We start from the raw sequence: 6849 nt of genomic DNA, 5'->3' as shown, positions 1-6849 counted from the left end.
GATCTCTCTCTCTGTCTCTCTCTCTCGTGTTCTTGAGTCAGCACCATTTTGATGCATCGCGAGCTTTGCTATTATAGCTGGATATTATGATGTTTCTCCCCCTCTACTCTCTTGTGATGAATTGAGTTTTCCCTTTGAAGTTGTCTTATCGGATTGAGTCTTTAAGGATTTGAGAACACTTGATGTATGTCTTGCACATGCTTATCTTTGGTGACAATGGGATATCATGTGATCCACTTGATGTATGTTTTGGTGGTCAACTTGCGAGTTCCGTGACCTCGTGAAGTTATGCATAGGGGTTGGCACACGTTTTCGTCTTGACTCTCTGGTAGAAACTTTGGGGCACTCTTTGAAGTTATTTGTGTTGGTTGAATAGATGAATCTGAGATTGTGTGATGCATATCGCTATAATCATACCCACGGATACTTGAGGTGACATTGGAGTATGTAGGTGCCATTAGGGTTTTGGTTGATTTGTGTCTTAAGGTGTTATTCTAGTATGAACTCTATGATAGATTGAACGGAAAGAATAGCTTCATGTTATTTTATTACGGACTCTTGAATAGATCGATCAGAAAGGATAACTTTGAGGTGGTTTCGTACCCCACAATAATCTCTTCGTTTGTTCTCCGCTATTAGTGGCTTTGGAGTGACTCTTTGTTGCATGTTGAGGGATAGTTATATGATCCAATTATGTTATTATTGTTGAGAGAACTTGCACTAGTGAAAGTATGAACCCTAGGCCTTGTTTCCTAGCATTGCAATACGGTTTGTGCTCAGTTTTATCATTAGTTACCTTGCTATTTTTATATTTTCAGATTACAAAAACCTATATCTACCATCCATATTGAACTTGTATCACCATCTCTTCGCCGAACTAGTGCACCTATACAATTTACCATTGTATTGGGTGTGTTGGGGACACAAGAGACTCTTTCTTATTTGGTTGCAGGGTTGCTTGAGAGAGACCATCTTCATCCTACGCCTCCCACGGATTGATAAACCTTAGGTCATCCACTTAGGGAAATTTGCTACTGATAACCCACAAGTATAGGGGATCGCAACAATTTTCAATAAGTAAGAGTGTCGAACCCAACGAGGAGCTAAAGGCAGAACAAATATTCCCTCAAGTTCTATCGACCACCGATACAACTCTACACACGCTTGACGTTCGCTTTACCTAGAACAAGTATGAAACTAGAAGTACTTTGTAGGTGTTGTTGGATAAGTTTGCAAGATAATAAAGATTACGTAAATAAAAAGTAGGGGCTGTTTAGATAAAGAAACAATAAAGTAAATATAGCGAGTGTGGAAAAGTGGTGGTAGGAGTTGCGAAATTGTCCCTAAGCAATTGACTACTTTACTAGACCGATAGCAAGTTTTATGTGGGAGAGGCCACTGCTAGCATGTCATCCCTGACTTGGAATTCTATGCACTTATGATTGGAACTATTAGCAAGCATCCGCAACTACTAACGTTCATCAAGGGAAAACCCAACCATAACATTAAGATATATTGGTCCCCCTTCATTCCCGTATGCATCAATTTCTATGCTAGGTTGAAGCTTCTGTCACTCTTGCCCTCCAATACATAGTCCGATCAACATACAACTAACCCTATGGTGTGATCCACGTGCGCGCTCATATGATGGGCACCAAAGGACAGCAACATAACCACAAGCAAATTAAATCAATCATAGCAATTCATCAACCACCAGTAGGACAACGAAAATCTACTCAGACATCATAGGATGGCAACACATCATTGGATAATAATATGAAGCATAAAGCACCATGTTCAAGTAGAGGGTACAGCGGGTTGCGGGAGAGTGGACCGATGTAGATAGAGGGGGAAGGTGATGGATATGTTGGTGAAGATGGTGGAGGTGTTGGTGTAGATCGCGGTGATGATGATGATGGCCACGACAGCGTTCTGGCGCCACCGGAAGAGAAGGGGAGAGGGGGCCCTTCGTCTTCTTCTTCCTTGACCTCCTCCCTAGATGGGAGAAGGGTTTCCCCTCTGGTCCTTGGTCTCCATGGCATGGGAGGGGCGAGAGCCCCTTCGAGATTCGATTTGTCTCTCTGTCTCTCTCTGTTTCCGCGTTCTATTCTGCTGCCCTTTCGCTGTTTCGTATATATATGGAGATCCGTAACTCCGATTGGACCGAAACCTTAGCCGTGATTTTTTTACCAAAAATTAGCTTTCTTGCGGCCGAAGAAGGGCATCAACCGCCTTACGGGTGGACCACGTGGGTCAGGGGCGCGCCCAGGGGGTGGGGCTCGCCCCCTACCTCGTTCCCACCTTGGACACCGTTTCGCGTTGATCTTTCTCCCAGATTTTCCAAATATTCCAAAAATATGCTCCGTCCGTTTTTATCCCGTTTGGATTCCGTTTGATATGGATATTATCCGAAACATAAAACATGCAACAGACAGGAACTGGCACTGGGCACTGGATCAATATGTTAGTCCCAAAAAATAATATAAAAAGTTGCCTAAAGTATATGAAAGTTGTAGAATATTGGCATGGAACAATCAAAAATTATAGATACGACGGAGACATATCAGCATCCCCAAGCTTAATTCCTGCTTGTCCTCGAGTAGGTAAATGATAAAAAAGATAATTTTTGATGTCGAATGCTACCTAGCATAATCTTGATCACATATCTAATCATGGTATGAATATTAAGACACGAGTGATTCAAAGCAATAGTCTATCATTTGACATAAAAACAATAATACTTCAAGCCCACTAATAAAGCAATCATGTCTTTTCAAAATAACATGGCCAAAGAAAGTTATCCCTACAAAATCATATGGTCTGGCTATGCTCCATCTTCACCACACAAAATATTCAAATCATGCACAACCTCGATGACAAGCCAAGCAATTGTTTCATACTTTTGACGTTCTCAAACATTTTCAACTTTCACACAATACATGAGCGTGAGCCATGGACATAGAACTATAGGTGGAATAGAGTATGATGGTGGAGAAGACAAAAAGGAGGATATAGTCTCACATCAACTAGGCGTATCAACGGGCTATGGATATGCCCATCAATAGATATCAATGTGAGTGAGTAGGGATTGCCATGCAACGGATGCACTAAGAGCTATAAGTTTATGAAAGCTCAAATGAAAACTAAGTGGGTGTGCATCCAACTTGCTTGCTCATGAAGACCTCGGGCGTTTGAGGAAGCCCATCATAGGAATATACAAGCCAAGTTATATAATGAAAATTCCCACTAGTATATGAAAGTGATAACTCAAGAGTCTCTCTATATGAAGAACATGGTGCTGCTCTGAAGCACAAGTGTGGTAAAAGGATAGTAACATTGCCCCTTCTCTCGTTTTCTCTCTTTTTTTGTTTTTGTTTTTCTTTTGTAGGCTTCTTTGGCCTCTTTTTTTATTTTTAAAGTCCAGAGTCCCATCTCAACTTGTGGGGGAATCATAGTCTCCATCATCCTTTCCTCACTGGGGCAATGCTCTAATAATGATGATCATCACACTTTTATTTACTTACAACTCAATATTACAAGTCGATACTAGAACAAAGATATGACTCTATATGAATGCCTCCGGCGGTGTGCCGGGATGTGCAATGATCTAGCGTAGCAATGACATCAAAAAAAACGGACAAGCCATGAAAACATCGAGCTAGCTATCTTACGATCATGCAAAGCAATATGATAATGAATGCTCAAGTCATGTATATGATGATGATGGAAGTTGCATGGCAATATATCTCGGAATGGCTATGGAAATGCCATGATAGGTAGGTATGGTGGCTGTTTTGAGGAAGGTATATGGTGGGTTTAAGGTACCGGCGAAAGTTGCGCGGTACTAGAGAGGCTAGCAATGGTGGAAGGGTGAGAGTGCGTATAATCCATGGACTCAACATTAGTCATAGAGAACTCGCATACTTATTGCAAAAGTCTATTAGTCATCGAAACAAAGTACTATGCGCATGCTCCTAGGGGGATAGATTGGTAGGAAAAGACCATCGCTCGTCCCCGACCGCCACTCATAAGGAAGATAATCAATAAATACATCATGCTCTGACTTCATCACATAATGCTTCACCGTACGTGCATGCTACGGGAATCACAAACCTCAACACAAGTATTTCTACTAATCCACAACTACCCACTAGCATGACTCTAATATCACCATCTTTATATCACAAAACTATTGCAAGGAATCAAACATATCATATTCAGTGATCTACAAGTTTTATGTAGGATTTTATGACTAACCATGTGAATGACCAATTCCTGTCATCTCTCTAAATAGATTTAAGTGAAGAAAGAGAGTTTAATTCTTTCTAAAAAAAGTTATGCCCACGCTCTAACAAATCTAAGTGAAGAAAAAGAGCATTCTACAAATGGCGGTTGTCTAAGTGAAGAGAAACAGGCAACCCAAACTTCAAATGATATAAGTGAAGCACATGAAGCATTCTATAAAGCCATACTCAAAATAAATAAGTGAAGTGCAAAGAGCATTCTATAATCAACCAAGGACTACCTCATACCAGCATGGTGCATAAAAGAAAAATGAAAACTAAATGCAAAAGACGCTCCAAGATTGCACATATCGCATGAATGAAATGAATCTGAAAACATACCGATACTTGTTGAAGAAAGAGGGGATGCCTTCCGGGGCATCCCCAAGCTTAGACGCTTGAGTCTCCTTGAATATTTACTTGGGGTGCCTCGGGCATCCCCAAGCTTGAGCTCTTCCCTCTCTTCCTTCTCACATTAATACTGTTGGCGTCCTAGGAACGGGAGTCCCCAGACTTGCCTGCCTGCGGCCCGCGGCGTGACCAAGCCAGCAGGCTGTACGACCCATCTTAACCAACAAAGCATCCAAGACCCTCGCGAGGGTCCAAGCCTCACGAGGCGGACGACGCAAGACCTCCTCGGGGATGGCCTAGCCGGGCGGGCTCACGAGGAGCGGAGATATCAAGGCGGAGCAAACCTCACGAGGCCCTCGTGACGTGAGCCATGACGCACGACACCAGGCGGGCGCCAGCGCGTGCAGTGTCCTTGTTTCCTCTTTGGTGCTAAGGAGGCCAGCGCAGGCGAAGAGTACCGAGGCATCAGGCAAAGGTTTCTATATTGGTGCAACAAGATCAAGACCAAGAGGACGGCAAGACGTAGGTCATCGTGGAGCCTAAGACGGCATCACCACAGAGCTTTTCGCAGGCGAAGACCACTTTTCTCAGGATAGCTTGTACTAGCTGTCCCCCTTCAAATTGGCCCGCCATTGTTGGCTCCCTTCCCGCTCGATATTTGGGAAGAGGACCAAGGCCTATATAATTAGAGCTAGCCACCATAGTGAAGGGGGCGAACAGACGGATCATTCAGACCATCCTCACACACACATGCTCAACGAGCTCAAGAACACCTCAACCTCAGGAGGCTGTTATTCCCTTGTACTGTTCATCATCAGCCCTAGAGGCAATCCACCACCACCACACTGGAGTAGGGTATTACACTACAACGGTGGCCCGAACCAGTATAAATCTTGTGTCTTTCTGTGTTGCGAGTTTGTCGAGTTTGTCCGCGAGATCTTAGTGAGCTAGGGCGTAGATCGGTGGGAGGAAAAGACTTCGCGCGCACCCCAGTGTTAGAACCTTAAGGGTTTGCTGGAACCCCACATCCGACATTTGGCGCGCCAGGTAGGGGTGCACCGTAGCCTCCCTTCCACCAGTTCGTCGCTCCGTCGTCTCCATGGCGGACGCTCACTGTGCTCGAGCTGAGCGTCAGGCTGCCCTAACCGCCCGTGTCGCTCAGACGGCTCCCGTCGGCGGGCCACATCGCCGTTATCTGTCCCCCGCCGCCAATGTTGTGATGTCTACTACACAACCTTCTTCTTGTAGACGTTGTTGGGCCTCCAAGTGCAGAGGTTTGTAGGACAGTAGCAAATTTCCCTCAAGTGGATGACCTAAGGTTTATCAATCCGTAGGAGGCGTAGGATGAAGATGGTCTCTCTCAAGCAACCCTGCAACCAAATAACAAAGAGTCTCTTGTGTCCCCAACACACCCAATACAATGGTAAATTGTATAGGTGCACTAGTTCGGCGAAGAGATGGTGATACAAGTGGTATATGGATGGTAGATAATAGTTTTTGTAATCTGAAAATATAAAAATAGCAAGGTAACTAATGATAAAAGTGAGCACAAACGGTATTGCAATACTTTCACTAGTGCAAGTTCCCTCAACAATAATAACATAATTGGATCACATACCTATCCCTCAACATGCAACAAAGAGTCACTCCAAAGTCACTAATAGCGGAGAACAAACGAAGAGATTATGGTAGGGTACGAAAGCCACCACAAAGTTATTCTTTCCAATCAATCTGTTGGGCTATTCCTATAAGTGTCACAAACAGCCCTAGAGTTCATACTAGAATAACACCTTAAGACACAAATCAACCAAAACCCTAATGTCACCTAGATACTCCAATGTCACCTCAAGTATCCATGGGTATGATTATACGATATGCGTCACACAATCTCAGATTCATCTATTCAACCAACACATAGAACCTCAAAGAGTGCCCCAAAGTTTCTACCGGAGAATCACGACGAAAACGTGTGCCAACCCCTATGCATAGGTTCATGGGCGGAACCCGCAAGTTGATCACCAAAACATACATCAAGTGAATCACGTGTGATACGTCTCCAACGTATCTATAATTTTTTATTGCTCCATGCTATATTATCTACTGTTTTGGACTATATTGGGCTTTATTTTCCACTTTTATATTGTTTTTGGGACTAACCTATTAACCGGAGGCCCAGCCCAGACTTGTTGTTTTTTGCCTATTTCAGTGTTTCAGA

This window comes from Triticum aestivum, chromosome 3A (assembly GCF_018294505.1).
Source record: "Triticum aestivum cultivar Chinese Spring chromosome 3A, IWGSC CS RefSeq v2.1, whole genome shotgun sequence".
Taxonomy (NCBI): domain Eukaryota; kingdom Viridiplantae; phylum Streptophyta; class Magnoliopsida; order Poales; family Poaceae; genus Triticum; species Triticum aestivum.
Note: the sequence above shows the minus strand (reverse complement) of the source record.